This window comes from Mobula hypostoma, chromosome 16 (genome assembly GCF_963921235.1).
Source record: "Mobula hypostoma chromosome 16, sMobHyp1.1, whole genome shotgun sequence".
In the NCBI taxonomy this organism is placed as follows: domain Eukaryota; kingdom Metazoa; phylum Chordata; class Chondrichthyes; order Myliobatiformes; family Myliobatidae; genus Mobula; species Mobula hypostoma.
The window spans coordinates 8,332,274-8,349,239 of record NC_086112.1 but is presented as its reverse complement, the minus strand read 5'-3'; the positions used below and the strand labels follow the sequence as shown (position 1 = coordinate 8,349,239).

The following is a 16,966-nucleotide window of genomic DNA, read 5'->3' as shown; positions in this document are numbered from 1 at the left end:
TTAAACTGTTAAACGACACTTTTAAGCGCCAGCTCAAATCCTTTCAAACCTTGCTTGCACTAACATTTTTTTGTCTTTTATTTTCATGTTTATTTTTAATTTTATTTTCATGTTTGCACTTTATCCAACTGTGAAGCACTTTGAACGACATCGTCTGAATGAAAAGTGTTCTATACATAAGTTATTGCTATTAACTTAACGCCTGAATTTCCAATGACTCGGAATGTATTATTGTATTACCAGATATAAAGAGATTTATATACTTACAGGGCGCTGGAATATAAACCTCAAGGTTCATTTCTGAGATCTTGATGCACAAAACCCCGCAGCTGAAGGCTCCTCTTGGCAAGTTTTGACTTCTTCGTGGGTCCGGAAGCAACCAATGCCATTCCTCGTCACCTTTATTCAAAGAAGCTGCTTATTTCCACAACATTATTCTGACTCAAAGGGCACTAGAACAGAGAGGACATCTTCCAACCTTTAAAGAAAAATAACTTTTCCCCGTAACATTTTGCTCTCACAAACCCAAGAAGTAAAAAAAAGTGACGGTACTGTGTGCAAGTTTTTTTCCTGGGGGGGGCGGGTAAAGATTGTCCAGCCCCTCCGGCGGGTACGTGGTCTGAAAATCAAATAACTCCCCCTTTTCTTTTGTCGCTGATGAACTGAAGCCCTATTGTTCAATCCTTGCATGATCTGATTTTTTTTGTATGTGTGGAAGGGCCATTCCCAGAATAGGCAGAGCCCTCTCTTCTCATTTGGCGGAACAATGTACTTCGCTACCGCCAACAACCCCCGACCCCTCAGCAATCACAGACCGTCCGACAGACACAACAACATTTGAATAGAACCAAACGCTGACAAGAAAGTCTCCTATATTTTGTCTTTCAGGAAACGTATTTTCGTGTTTGCATGTATTAGAATGTGGGATTTAACAGGCGCGTCGGGTAGTTCACGTGTTTACGCTCCATTCTTAGACTTTAATTGCCGAACTTTCTCTCCCGCCTTCACCGAACGCTCTTTTCTCTCTGTCTTTCTCACACTCCCAGACATTTACCGTTGTCCATCGGATGTTGTGACGAGCCAAGAAGCTCCGAGTTCGCACTTGACGCTCTCCAACTGCTTTTGTTAGTTTTTTTTTGTTTTGGTGGCTGTTGGTTTTGGATCTTATGTTTACTTATATTTCTTTATTTACTGTTGGCTGCTCCGAATCTCTCCTTCCCCGGCTCTCTTTGCTCCTCGTGATCGGCAGAGAGAGAGAGAGAGAGAGAGAGAAAGAAAAAAAAATCCAACTAACCAAAATAAACCATCTGCAGCAGCAAACACAAAATTCTGGAGGAACTCGGCAGGTCAGGCAGCATCTATGGAGAGGAATAAACAGTCGATTTTTCGGGCTGAAACCTTTCATCATTGGGACTGTCTTTTTTTTCTCCCCTTCAAACTCCTGACCTGATACTTTATTATTAGTATTATTATTATTAATATTCTCTCTCTCCCCTGCTCCCCCACCCCTCTTCCTGCTCAGGAAAACAAATCAAATGCGGAATAATGAACAAGATTCCGGAGAATGGAAGGGCCGGTTCTACCGCTGTTGGCTCGCCATCCACAGTCGGCTAATAAAAGGCATCTCAGATGTTCCCGCCACCGCCAGCCATTCGCTCGTGTGTTTTGACTTTGCTTCTCCCGTGGTGGGAACATTTTCTCTCTCTCCGCCTTCGCCAAGCGGACATTTTCCCCCTACTAAAGAGGCTGGCATTTTCTTCTGTATTTTTCCCCAGATATTTCTAATGCACAGATACAAAGGGAACGAAGCCAGAGAAATAACTTGGAGACGTTTCTCCGAAGGATTTTCCAGGCATCTGCAATCTCCCCCCCCCCCCAACTCCCACACACCCCCGTGCACGCTGGTGTATCGGCGAGGTCACGTTTGCCTACGTCACGTTAAGTGCACGTATGCTTACATTTAAAATGAAATTATTAGCAACAAGAAAAATATGCAAATCGCCAGCTTATTGTCTGACAGCCATTGAATTGAATGCGTCTCCCTAATTTATGCTTTAGTCTTTAATTTTTGTGCTTTCCAATAAGAAGACTGCGAGAATAGAGCGTGAGGGATTTTTTTAAAATAAGGACACTGGAGAAATATCCATGCGTAATAACGCCGGTGGTGCGCCATCGCCTCTGCTGTTGGCTGTAACGTGTGTGTTATTTTTAATATGTATATCTCTGTAAGTGTTGGATAACCTTTTTATTATACCGAACCTATAGACCGAGAGCGTTTGTTCCTACAAGAAAACTCCAATATATCATTGTTCCCCTTTTAAACCCTAAAACCTACATCTATATAAACTTCTTTTGGACTTAAATAGAAATTTTGTTCTAGCGTTACGTTATAATTAACGCGTTGGAATCCTGTATGAATATGTATGATTCAGCATTGCATTCAAAGTCTTTCAGATATATAAATGTATATTATCATGTAGTATTACCGCATTATTTTCAAAGGAATAAGTAAACTGTTTAACTAAACGTCCATAATGAAAAAAAAACAAATATAGTTATTGTTTTGGCACAATCATTGGCGTTACGCACTTCAAAGTACCGTGCCTTAATTTTAATGACTACATTTTCAATTTCCATTCTTTGGATGTGCCAAGGATATTTTATTTCCTTCGCGCAAATTTCCGTACAATTAAATACTTAAAATACTAATAGCATCTTGAATATTCAATGAGCTTCATTTTATAATCAACAATATGTCCGACTATCGTACCCCTCTTGTTATGGTCAGATGACAGAGATCAAGGTTTTCCCTGTTGAGAGTAACTATTCCATATTTGTAGTTGCACATTTAATTAAATAGTATTTCCTCACACTTATAAAAATCCTCAAGATATAGGATAGCCATCCTTATTTTTTTCTGGGATAATATAATTTATACGCCGTTGCAATTGTGCTTCGTAAATATTAACTCATTACTCACCGTAGCAGCCGCATAATTCTTATATATTCAATGTCCTTTTAAAATGGGACTTTAAAAGTGACTCATTTAAAAATAATTAAAATAAAATAGCCTAAATGGATTTCATATTTATTGTGCAATGTTTGTAACTTTTATTATTATAGTAATTTGCATGATTTTAAACCTTGCATTATTAGAAATGACCGGAATCGTGTAGATACTGCACCTGTGCAGAAAAATATTTGCAGTGTTCCCTGCACACATGCAGATTTTTTTTTGCTACGTTGTATATTGTATATACAAAAAAAGAACTCCAACCTAGTACGCAACATGATGTTTTAGTGGATTTCTAACTACGATATATCAAAACGATTTATATAAGTGCGCATTCCCGTCTGTACATGCCTCATACCCATTGCACAGTTTAATTTGTCCAAGCATTCAATTGCGGTGTTGTATCTTATTTTGTCGTTCCGTTGTTGGAATGTTTGTAGGTGACGTGATGAGATAAAATTGCGCTGATGGTGTGCATCCCAAGTGATATATATTATATTATAACAGAGGAACATTATGAAATTCGCTACTTTATATTTTGGATTGGATTTATCGGATAATAAATGTCTTTGGGTATTAATATTTCATTCCAGCTCAGTAATTTATTGTATATTTTTGCATTGATTTGGATGCATTTCTATACATCGTCAATTTAGTATCTGATTTCCAGCTTTCTTGTTGTGGCTAACTATGTATAACCCCTCGGCCATGAATTGATGACAATATCTAATTTGACACACAGGAGTTTGAACACTGTAAAATAATTTTTAGATTTTTTTATATATACATTTAATGATAGATCATTTGAATAAAATCGTCAAATTATATTCCCTTGTAAATTATTAGACTTTGCTCATGTTTTGTGTTCATTCTGTAGACGTGACTACAAATAATAACTTCAGTCCCAATGTCGACTTTTCGTACAAAGCAATGAAATTTCGCCCATCTCACCGACAGCACGACTTATTATTTATTTGAAAAATGTTGTTAACTCTTCATGGGAAAAAAAACAGAGAATTTCTCTTCTGTAAAAATAGGGACAGATTGTGAATTTTATGCAGACATCTTAAACAATCGGGTTTCGAAGTTTAATACTAATGCTGCTTTAGTACATATTAGAAGCGCCGTAATGTTAGCAATGAACAATATGATTGGCTCGCATGCATATAGAAAAAAAGTTTATAAGTTTGTTTGCACATACTTTAGATGGCTTTAATTTTTCTAATTTAGCTGTAGGGTTTATTTACTTAGCGCTTTTGGTCACTAGTTCTTTGAGTTGGGGACACCCTTATTTTGAGTACAATATTAAAAACTGCAGCAAACCAGTACAATAGGTTAAATTGGAGGTTACCATGATGTAAAGTAGCACCGTTTTGGATGATGCCTACCAACTAGAACGCAGTTTATATTTAAATCTAATTTAACACACGATCTTTCTGTTTTCGTAAATTGATGCAGCGAAATATTAATACTACTTCTGTCCCTGAAAATTAAACTGATGCTAATATGCAAGCATATTGTTTGGGTTCACGTTCAACACGATGATAAAACAATTAAAAAGTGTGGTAAGGGCGTTTGTAATGTACGATATTGACAAGGGGAAGGTTACCAATAAGCTGCATATGTAACAATCGACAATATTTTAAGGAAGGCTGTCCAATCGTTAGATTCTTTAGGGAACCAAAAGTTTTCCGCGCGCCGTATTTACACAAAATTGGTGCTATTTAATTCCGTGGCACATTATCGATATGTTGCTATACATTTCTTCAAGATGCAATGCCTTAGAACATAGTGCTACATATTCCTGCTTGGAATCTTACAGGTTTGACCAGTAGTATAAGATCCCTCTAAACTTGACAATATTCCAATAAATCAAAATGAATCAAAATTTTAATTATTAAACAGTGGCATTGATATATCTCTTTATTTTATTGTTAACCTTTCTTCATGTGATGAGTTTAATAACCCAAAAATAAATTTAAAGCCAATGGAAATCCTCTAAAACATGATTGAATCGTTGATATTTTTGACCTGTTATAATGAACATCATAACATATTAAATAATATTTACGCATTCTATTTTAAAGTAGATTTGTAAGAATTATTGCGTGGAATTTTATTGTTGTAACAGCACAGAGAAAGGCCATTTGAAGTAATATTGATTAATACAGTATTTGAAAAATGGTGTGGAAAAAGATGATGTCGAATGTGTTCTTAAACAAATATTTCAGGTGTTTTTTTTTCTTTAATTTGCATTGGACTAAATATGGCGGTCGTTTTAGGAAATATATTTGTATTCAGTAAAAAAAAAGATAAGGACTGCAGTGGAACCCAATTTAAGTGAGTGCATAACCAGAGACAGAGAGAAAATCTTGCATTGCAACATGAAATACTGGTATCACCTTGATAGCATTTGTAGGAGTCGCAAGTAGTCGAATGGCGCCATCTCCTGGCTGTATTTTCATTCTAGGTTTGCAAAAGCCAATTATAGTACAGGGATGTTTTGCAAATAGTTTGTAAAATCATAAAACAGCACAATAGAAAACGATAAATTATGACGATCAGCAATTCAGACTTTGATTATTGAAAGAAGAATATCAGTCTATTAAATACAATTAAGCTTCCACTTATTAATGGTAGGCCGTAGCAAAACGCAATCCTTATGCGTCTTGGTTCTTGTTAACTTCTTTGAAAACCGACATTGATTGTTCATATATTTGGAACGAATCGACATATCTTTAGCAGTATCGATAAATTGCGTAATTCATTCAGGAGGTCACGGCTCACAGTAGGATGAGATGCTTTACATTAGACTTCTACCGACGTTGTGCTGTAATGCAGTTCTTCTTTCCTTCTGGAGTAATTATGTGTAATAATGTATTCTAGATCATTGTTAGGAACTGCATTTTATGAACCGTTAATTTCCCAAACAGTGCCAAAATAATATTTTCGATAAATTTCCCTTTGTAATTTCGTAATTGCCTGTAGAGGGCTGATGGAATTATTACGAGGCAATGAAAGGCGACATTAAGGGAAAAAGTCAGAAGCACATTGACACATTAAACTGCAGCAAATATTCACCGAGCTACTTATTGGTCGACATAAGATAGCCAGGAGGCTTATTTTCATTGCAATATAAGAATCCATAATATTTCTATTCCAACTTAACCATCATAGATTATGATTGGATACAAACTATTTCACAGAACTCAACTTGGCCGAATTTAGATACACGGTGCAGTAAAGTATTAGCATTTCAGTCTTGAGACTTGTTTTGTACACGTAGATTATATTGAAAAGAACATATGCTTTTAATCTATATAAATATTGCGTACAAAATAATAAACAACTTATTGAGCTTCTATTAATTTTCTATTGCAAACTAATTTAAAATAACTGTATATTTAAGCTTAAATACTCTATAGAATGAGAATGAAGAAAATATGAGTTGTCTAACGTTCTCAAAGAGGGAATAGAAGAGATTCTGTAAATGTTGGAAATCCAGAGTAACACACAGAAGATGATAGAGGAACATCTGTGGAGAGGAATAAACAGTTGACATTTCGGGCCGAGACCTTTTAGCAGGACTCTATGAAGGGACTCGGCACAAAACGTTGACAGTTTATTCCCTTCCATAGATGCTGCCCGACCTGCAGAGTTCACCCAACATTTTGTATGTGTTACTCTCAAAGAGGGAAATAGGTTCTGCCTAGTTTAAATATTACTTTTACCATCGTATGGTATATAATGCACGACTAATTATGTTCAAATTATGTTCAAAAATAAGTTAAACATCATAGAAAAGTATTTCACTGCACGGTTCTTCAGTTTATCAATATTTAACGTTCTTGGGAGGAGACTATATTCATTTAAGTTAAACGCAACATTATATGTAAGAAATATAATTTACAAATACGCATTTTCTTCACTTGATGTAACCACCGTTGTTTCATGTTCTACAATAAGCATATTTTAATTACTATTTAAAACCGAACCAACAATTGCAGGCCTTATTGAATTAGTTATCATAGCTTGAAAAGTTATTAATCCTAGTGCACCCTACATGAATAAAATTTACACGTTTTTGCAATTTTACCTAGCATTATAAAACCTCCGCTCCTTTAGAAAGTTTCAACCTTCTATTAGAAGTACATCTGATTTAGCGGAAACAAATGCATTTATAACTCACACGCATAGAAGAACACAACTGCTCTAAGAAATACGAACTTGCATTGATAACCATCCATTTAAAAGCAAAAGTTAAAGTAAAAGACGCATCAAAATAAGTTTTAACTTATTGATTTTGCATTTTTTCTTATAGAAATTGTAAAATATCAGTTAAGTTTATGCTCTATTTACTAAATATGGTTTCATTGTTTTATGTGTAGAATCAAGATTTCCAAATCAGAAGTTCGGCCGATATTGTGTAATGATTTAATCAGTTCGCCAGTGTTACTGCATAGCAAATACTCATGTCGGATTGGATGGGGAAAAAAGCGTCGAGCATCAGTCCGTTTACTTACTGTTCAGTACCAAGCGGCCCCTGAGCTCTACCCTCAGTCTCTGGACACTGAAAGTGCCGAGAATTCTGTCTGGTACCCTGTCAGGGACCATATCTCTGCAGAGTCAAAGACAAATATTTTGTACGTTAGCCAAAAGAGACTTCCATGAGCAATTCGCTATAACGTGACGTTGGCTACTCTTTGGTTATTCTGGGCACACCCGAAAGTTGACCAACGGGTCTCAAACACAATAGGCTGTTTGAAAACCTCCCTTTTGCTATTAAGACTTCGTAATGATGCGAATGATCTAAACGGCGGTAAAACTAATGGAATTTTTGGGCGCAATTTACTCTCCTCTTCAACATTGGGAAGTTGCAAAGGATTCGACCAACCCCACCCACCTTCCCACACTCTCTGCACAAAAAAGCCTTTCTTAATTCAGCTACCACAGACCTGTGTAATTTATGCGATACCGCACGTGAAATTATGAACGTAATGTAATTTGGGTGGTCAGAGTTTTAGAGAGTGAGCATTTGGACTATTTTGCACGTTCTCTGCCGTTTAAATGTCGGATGGCTGCAAAACCGTGAACTTTTAAGAAATTGCATATATGGTATGCTGCAGATCAGTAGCTCGGGTTCAAAATGAGATTAAATAAATAGAATCAGAATCAGAACCAGGTTTAATATCACTGGCATATATCGTGACAATTTATTATTTTGCTGCAGCAGTGCATAATTTAAAAAATATTAATTACAATAATATATATACACGATATACAATATATATACTGTACACGCACATACATACAGCAAAAAGAGGTGATAGATTCATGAATCTGCGCCCCCCCCAAAGATTTTTTTTATGTATGTTCAAACTTAGAATACAAATGTTGAAAAGTAAGCGACCGGAAGCTTGTTTTAAATGTTAGGTCATTTCAGAATTGCTTTCGATAAGACTTGTACCAGATGTTCAGGTGCTTCCCGGAATGAAATGTGTAAAATTCTACCTGTGTTTTAAATAAAGACACGATGGCGAGTTTGAAATCCATCTGTATTTGAAGGGCAGGACTCGTGCCCTAACTCTTGCATATGTATATTTACTGTTAATTGTCACTCTGTGGCTTTACGATGAGTTATAGCTTGATTGCATCATAAGTGTATAATAAATATCTGGGGTCAAACAGATTCTTGTCAAAATAAGATGGGCCAAGGGTTGGTTTGAGGTATTTCGAGTAATCATAAAAATCGAGGCGATTTATATTAATAAAAAGTCACGGAGGTCAAGGAACACAATACCATCATTAAACGTTTTGCAAAATTTACAAAATGCCACCACCGCGACCTTCAGCCCCCCCTCCAGCCCCACCCCCTCCCCACCCCCCCCACACACAAACTTGATATACTCCCGGAGCACACAGATGAATTTTTTTCCCGAAGAAAATGCTATGTATAATGTTCCTATAATGACACATGATCCCTCTCGTAAAAAAATAACGTTTTTTATATCATCCATTTATTAAAAGAATATTTGTAGGAACTGTGCCGCGCGAGGAATTAATAATGGGTTTCTCATCTTCTAGTTGTTTGCTTGCAAGTGCTGATAACCTAAACAGAAATCATGTGGCGCATTGGTTGTTTGTCCGTCCTGTTGTGTGCGGTATTTCATCGATACTATTGTGTTTCTTGTATTTACTGTGAATGTTCACAAGAAAATTAATTTCAGGGTTATATATGGTGACATATATGCACCTTGATAACAAACTTACTTTGAACTGTGAAATAAATTTGCTTCCAGCTTTAAACAGTATAAACATCGATCGCTAAATCATCAAAATTACATATATGGATCATATAAAATATGCATGTTTGTGTCAAAGGGTACTAGAGGAAATACGCAGAATACCTCACATTTTGTAAATGCATCCCAACTTGTCAGAATTCGTTATTAATGTTTGAGTTAGTCGTTAAAATGTTCATTGACTATTACTGATAATTTTACAAGTCTGTAAGACTATAAGCTATAGGAGCAGAATTAGGCCATTTGGTCCATCGAGTTTTTTCCCATTTCATTATTTCCCTCTCAGTCCCAATCTCCTGCTTTCTCTCCGTGTCCTTCCATGCCCTGACCAATCAAGAATTTATCAACCTCTGTCTTAAATATAGCCGATGACTTGGTCTCCACAGCCATCTGTGGCAACGAATTCCAGAGCTTCACCACTCTCTGGCTAAAGAAATTCCTCCTCATCTCCGTTGTAAAAGGACGCTCCTCTATTCTGCTCTTAGGCTCTCCAGTCTTTTAAATTCTAACAATTAAGCACTTTCCTAAAGTGAAGCAACAAGACATTTTTATAATATTAAAATGTATGCCTCCACGGTATTTTATAAGTTTAATCTAATGTAAAGGTGTTTAGTCTTCGCTCTTTTGATTTTTTAAACGGTTGGACAGAATTAATTACTTATCTGCTTTCCCAATTACAAATGATTACTAATAATACTGTTATGTCGATCATAGTTACAGTGAAAACTTCCGCATTATTCTTGTATTTTGGAGTGTTGATTTTGACACTTTCAGACGCAGTATTTTGATTGTTCCCGTAAACGCAAGAGGGTACCCATTCCGAAAGATGATGTTCTCGGACAGCCAGCCTAAGTTGCAAGACTACATTATTCGTTCTGCCGTCACTCGTTTGTAAATACGACTGTAATTTTAAGGTGGCACGGGGATTTCAGCGTCATGTTCTCTTTCAAAGGAACTTCTTAAGACGCTAACTTTCTTGCAAGATTTAAATATAGATGTACAAATTATCACAACTAGATGCTTGACTAGTTTGATCTTCCATTTGAAACTTTCTACATCCAAATTACTTTGGGGAGTTGTAAAATAAAACGCAATTTTACATAATTCTTCAGAGGAAAAATGAATAACAAGCTCATGGTCACCTTCGACACTCGCAGATGTACCAAAAGAAAGGAGTAAATGTTGACATTGAGGATACAACAAGATACGCGTTACTAAGCTTAAAGAAACTGTATTCCCCCCCCCCCCCCGCCCGTTAATCAGATTGAACGTGACGCAGACGATGCTTTTTCAATCGTCGAAAACTCAATGTTATAATTTTGCCGGGAGATAGTGAGCTTTTATACTATCCTGCTCTCTGGAGTTTTGAATATGATCGGCAGTGAATAGAAAAATTAAAGTCAAATGAACATCGAATTTGTGGGCAAAATAGTAAACTGTGACAGTGGACGCCGCAGGGCGACTTATCGAAATACAACCCGGCATTCATAACTTTTAACACATGTTTAAAGACAGTTCACTAATTCCAAATTTTAGAACGCGTAATATTCCCACAACTAGCGAAATTTCCTTTACAGTTTTAAAGATGGTCTAAATGATTACATTTGTCACATAACCTACTCATGGGGACAATTTCATTTTTTATGCCGGCTTCTTGAACATCTGATGTACAAAGTCCACGGAAGCTAAAAATCGGATTACAAAGAATTTATATCGGCAAGGATTAATTCTAGTTAATGTATGATTTTTTAAAATGGAAAATGTCACCAAAAATGTAAAGAACATCCACAGGAGAAAACAAAATCGTAGTTAGATTACAACACATTGAGTCTTAGTCGGAGGTGCTTTCTGAAAACGAGGAACGGAACAAGTAGAAGCTTTAGCAGTTTAAAAAAAGCGGAGTCGAAAGAAGTATAATTAATTATACATTTAGGTAAGCATAATTGGACTTGGAAGAATAGCTCCGATAAATATTTGATTGGAAAACAACTATCATAACAAAACACAGCTGAAAGAATTTCTAAGTTCAAAGTTGAAAGTAAATTTATTATCAAAGTATACTTATGTCACCATATACACTCTGAGATTCACTTTCTTGCGGACATTCAAAGCAGAAGAGAGAAACATGATCAAATCAATGAAAATCTACACACAAACAAGACTGACAAACAGTTCAAATAAAAAGAATAAATAATTGAATAAGCATTACCGAGCCCACGAGTTACAGAGTATGTCGTTCTACGTTTACGATAAAGGCGGGAGGTAAAACAGAACAGCGAATTGTAGAATATATGTGCAGTTTAGATTATAAATGCATTCGCGTGAGAGTAAACAGGAAGTTGGAATGTAAACATTGATGGACACAGCCGATTAAGTACCGATTATTGACAAACCAATTTTCGTAGTCTGCAGTCAAAAACACAAGTGCTGGAAGTCCGGAGTAACATACACAAAATGCGGAACTCAGCAGGTCAGGCAGTATCCATGGAAAGGAATCAAGAGTCAACGTTTCAGGCCGAATCCTGGTGAAGGGTCTCAGCTCGAAACGTCAACGATAACACTGGCGAGTCTTCAGTGTTTTTGACTCTGTGACTTTATAACTGTTTACTCCCTTCCATAGATGCTGCCTGGCCTTCTGAGTTCCTCCAACATTTTGTGCGTGGTTACTTCGCAAAATATGCCATTTATAACACTGAACATGAATGATTATTTCTGAAATATAATTGCTCGTTTTGGAAATGTTACATAATTAGAATAACCTTTGCGCCAAGTGTTTAGAGACGCACTTTGACTCAAATCTCTAAGCAGAGCTGAAGTCTTGCTGTAAGGTATTGTTTTCATGTAGATGATCAGTGACAGGGAACATTCCAAAGGATAGGCTGTCATAATTCTATTGAACTCGCGTCGGCTTTTCTACAAAAAAAAATTGGACATAATGGATATGAATAAAACTATTTACTGAGCCGATATAAAAACGCGCGTTCCAGACTCACTCAAAGTTTCACACACAAAATGCTGGAGGAATTCAGTAGGTCAGGCAGCATCTATGGAGGTGAATGAACAGTTAATGTTTCAAACCGAGACACTTCTTCAGGAATGGTGAAGGGGTGAGAGGGTCTCGGCCAGAAATCTCGAGTCTTTATTCTGCTCCACAGACGCTGCCTGACCTGTAGTGTTTCCCCTGCATTTCGTGTGAATTTCCAGCAGCTGCGGAATCTCACGTGTTCACTCAACGTTTCTCAAACTTTATCGAGCAAAAGAACTGAACAAAAGTTTTCATAAATGTTTATACTAAACAAACATTTATCAATTCACTGAACCGTTTTAAAAATTGTGTTGACTAAGGTAAAATTAGTACACGGGGCTGCGGCGACGGTTATTTGATTTGACCGGATTCGTGTCTTTTTACACAGTCGGATACTTTGGCAAAGCGTTAGCGATCTCAGAATTTAAATAATCAGTACATTAAGATTTGAGGCGGTCATCTTTCATAGTTTGACTAAATTTTGTATCAGAAATCTGAGCGTGGAAATGGCGGGTTAAAACAAGCCAGAACTGCGCCAAAAGTAATGCATTTACCTTTTGTGCCCCAGAGTGATCGGGAACAGTAAGATTTCCAATGGAAACACAATCCTTCCGTCACAGTGAAAGATATGCTTCAAGAACTCAAATGAATTCTTACCGTTATTACTGAAATGGATAAAGCAACAATTATTCGTAGAGAATTTATTTTTGAGAGCAGGGGGTGGTGATACATTGACTGAGAAGATTGGAGTGATATGCATTAAGTACAGGTTGTTTATTCAGCGTCCCTAGCGGCAGCTTGGCGAAAGGACCGGACGGTGAACAGTTCGACTAACTTGGAGAACTCCGACATCGAGCAAAAGACATTAAGGACATATATTTGAATTCCAAGAGTAGTCCTATATCCTGAATTTATTTTAATATATCTTCTCTGTTTGTTTAAAGAGTAACCGGGTATATAGAAAAAAAGTTAAATATAAATGCATACAATTAAAAACCAAATTTAAACTTATCTCCAAAGAGATGCCCAGCATCTCTAGTCACCACTGAAAACAGTCAAAAATAATCGAAATATTAGCATGACTCCGATATCTAAATAACAATCCTAAACACAATTGCCCTAGCCCCGATATCTGTTAAATGATAGGTATCAATGAAAAGCAAACTCAGGTTACAGTTAATCTCAAGAAAGGAATAGAAATTGCAACACACACACACACACACACACACACACACACACACACACAATGCTGGAGGAACTCAGCTGGTCAGGCAGCATCTATGCTGGATAATGAACTGTCGACGATTCGGGCCGAGACCCTTCTTCAGGACTGGAAGGGAAAAGGGAAGATGCCAGAAGGATTCCCAACCTGGGTTCCACGGACCCCTCCGTTAATGGTAGAGGTCCACAAAAAGGGTTCGGGACCCCTGCTACGAAATCGGAAGAAATGAGTGTTAAACGCTATACCAATTGAAAATCAAATAGTGAATTTTAAGCGGGTTGTACGAAATCTTTGTATGAAGTTCGCAGATCTGTGGCACGAAATTAAAGCCGACTATGATATAGTTCACACAGCTTGACGTTCTCTTAAAGTTCCGGGGAATGTTTACATCTTTGCAAGAGCCTCTGAATTTCCAAGTATTGGCAGCAAATATGTAGAACAACCTGGAAATTAAAGATACAAGAGCCGGAATAACAAAGCCAAAGGGGAAATGAGCCTGCATGCTTGTATAAAACTTTAATAATACACCCCGCAGAGTACAGGAAGATAGGGGCTCAGGGCAGGTTCATTGTAAATTGTAACTTGTCCCCAGATTAGGCGAGGGTTAAATATGTGCGTTGCTGGGTTGTGCAGGTCGATGGGCCGGGACGGCTTATTCCAGCCTGTATCTCAGAATGTAAATTTCAGGACCTAAGTCAGTGATTCTGATTTACTGTACTCATGAACTTTGAATTCAGTTCAGATCTAATCAGACTCTATTTCATAAATTTATTGTCCAAGTGGACTGAGGTGTTGGGGCGGGGGGAGATATATTACAGAAGATGTAAGGTACTACATCTCCGCTAGCCTGCAGATCACCCTTGGGAAAGGTGTAGCACCTGCTTAACCCCCTGATCAGGGTCATGTGAGACCACAGGGTAAGGTGGTGAACGGTTGTATGAGCAGCTGGTGCATCTGACTGTGGTCGGATGCTTCCAGGATGCTGCATCGGCAAGTCTGCGGCGCTGGAGGTTCACCGTCTGCGTGAGATGATGGGACCTTCGAGAGACTTTGAGACTTCTTATCGTGCCCACGGTCTGTTCTCTATCAAATTACGGTATTGCTTTGCACAGTTGTAACTATATGTTATAATTATGTGGTTTTTGTCAGTTTTTCAGTCGGTTTATCATATGTTTCTGTGTGTCATTCTGGAGAAACATTGTATCATTTCATAATGCATGCATTATTAAATGACAATAAAAGGGGACTGCGTGTCCTCATAAACTAATCTAATCTAATATCACAAGTACTGGCTATGCAACCACTGATGCAAGCAGACAGTCGCTGAAATATTGATAATGACTGGGGTCACTCATATTGTAAAGACACTGCCCAGAAGGTGGCAATGGCAAACCACTTCTGTAGATTTTACCAAGAACAGTCATGATCAAAAGAGCATGATCACCCACATTATACTACATGACACATGATGATGATGTGAATCTATACACTTCGATCAGGTCACCAGCACCCCGCCCCCCCCCCGACTCTTTTGCACTGTAGAAATCACACACACTTCTCTTCCATAACTAACCTCTTCCAACCCAGGTGACATCCTGATTTTCTGATTCATCTTCTCTGCATTTCCTAGTTACTGAGCATGTCCTAGCCCTGATGACCCAAAACGCACCACTTCACACTTGTCAAGAGTAAATTCAGTCTGTGAATGCTTTGCCCAACCTTTTAGATTTGCCCGTGTCCAGGACAAAGACACAGGCAGGAAAGATTGTGGACTCTACCCAACCCGCAAACTTTCTTTTCCAAAGGCTCCCTCTGGAAACACTATAGGGCTATTAAAACAACACCATCTTAAAAGCTTCCTCCTCCAGGCACTTAATATGATCCACCATTCTGGGAGCCCCACACCCCTCTCTATCAATTACTCCCATTGCTGCATTGCACTGTACAAACTTTAAACCACTTTTTATAATGTTCGTTATCTATTTATGTGGGCACGTGGCCAAGTGGTTAAGGCATTGGACTACTGACCTGAAGGGTGTGAGTTCGAGCCCCAGCCAAGGCAACGTGTTGTGTTCTTGAGCAAGGCACTTAATCACACATTGCTCTGCGACGACACTGGTGCCAAGCTGTATGGGTCCTAATACCCTTCCCTTGGACAACATTGGTGTCGCGGAGAGGGAAGACTTGCAGCATGGGCAACTGCTAGTCTTCCATACAACCTTGCCAAGGCCTGTGCCCTGGAGAGTGAAGACTTTCCAGGCACAGATCCATGGTCTCACAAGACTAATGGATGCCTTTACTTTACTTTATTTATGCAGGTTTTATTCCATATCCATCATTAAATCTCTAACTATCAGCTTTTTTTATATTAAAATATTTTTTTTTAGATAATTCTTTATTCTTTATATTTGCTGAATTCTTCTTCTTAAACCCATCATCCCGACTGGGGCATAGGCCACCAACCGCAGCTCGCCAGAGACCTTTGACCTGGACCAGTCTTTCACATTGTCTCCAGGTGTAGCTCACCTCTTGGTGCATCCTTCCTCTCCCAGGGATAAAAGGAAGAGACCTTTGGAGCTTCTTTTGGCACTTCTGTGGCACCGGGTTTTTACAGGATGGGGTTGCTAGCCCTATGCCCAGTTCTCCTCCTTTCACTGCCAGGCTTGGGATTGTCCGTGGCAGAGTTATATTTGATAAATATTGTTGCATGACACGCCAATGCACCACATCAAATTCCTAATACATGTAAATGCATACGGCAAATAAAGCTGATCTCTGATTCCTGATTCTTGACGACTTTCTGCACCCTCACAACATCAACAACTTTCAACTTTGCAAACTCATTAATTACACCTCCTGCACTGACATCTAAACATCACACACAAGGGTCTCAGTATGATCCTTGTGGTACACCACTGGTCACAACTTCCAATTAGAAAAGCATCCATCCACCAATGCTTTCTGAATAATATCACTAACTCATTCAGTCAACTTGCCCTGAATTATATGTGCCTTATCCATCTGGACCAGCCTACTCTATGATACATCATCAGATGTTTTATTACAGTCCATACAGGCAATCTTTACTGCACAGGATTGGAAAAAGCTGTAGAAAGTTGTGTGCTCAGCCAACTCTATCATGGACACCAGCCTATTTAACCTTATCTTAAAAAATAGAACTGGTGAGATGGTAGAAGTGGAAACAATATATTGCGAACAGTGATCATATTTCTGTAAATTTTTAAGGAACTTAGGGAAAGGGATAAAGGTTGGTCCTCAAATTGAAGTCTTAAACAGAGGAGAAACTGATCTCAATGGTGTAAGAGAGGACCTTGCAAAAGTAAATTGGGAGTAGATACGTACAGATAAACAATAACTGATAGTCAGAATCCTATAAAACAGAG

General features: G+C 38.0%; 1 long non-coding RNA gene across 7 annotated transcripts in view; it reads right to left on the bottom strand.

The window, feature by feature from the left end:
• Positions 1-1,869, bottom strand: part of LOC134357214 (uncharacterized) — a 267,924-nt gene extending 266,055 nt beyond the window's left edge. For 3 of the 7 annotated variants that reach the window (XR_010020569.1, XR_010020565.1, XR_010020570.1), the window contains exon 1: positions 268-1,866. This is a non-coding gene — a long non-coding RNA (uncharacterized LOC134357214). Of the gene's footprint in view, positions 1-267 lie in introns of all 7 variants that reach the window. The other 4 variants (XR_010020564.1, XR_010020566.1, XR_010020567.1 and 1 more) reach the window with 4 other exon arrangements.
• Positions 1,870-16,966: the final 15,097 nt, after the last annotated feature.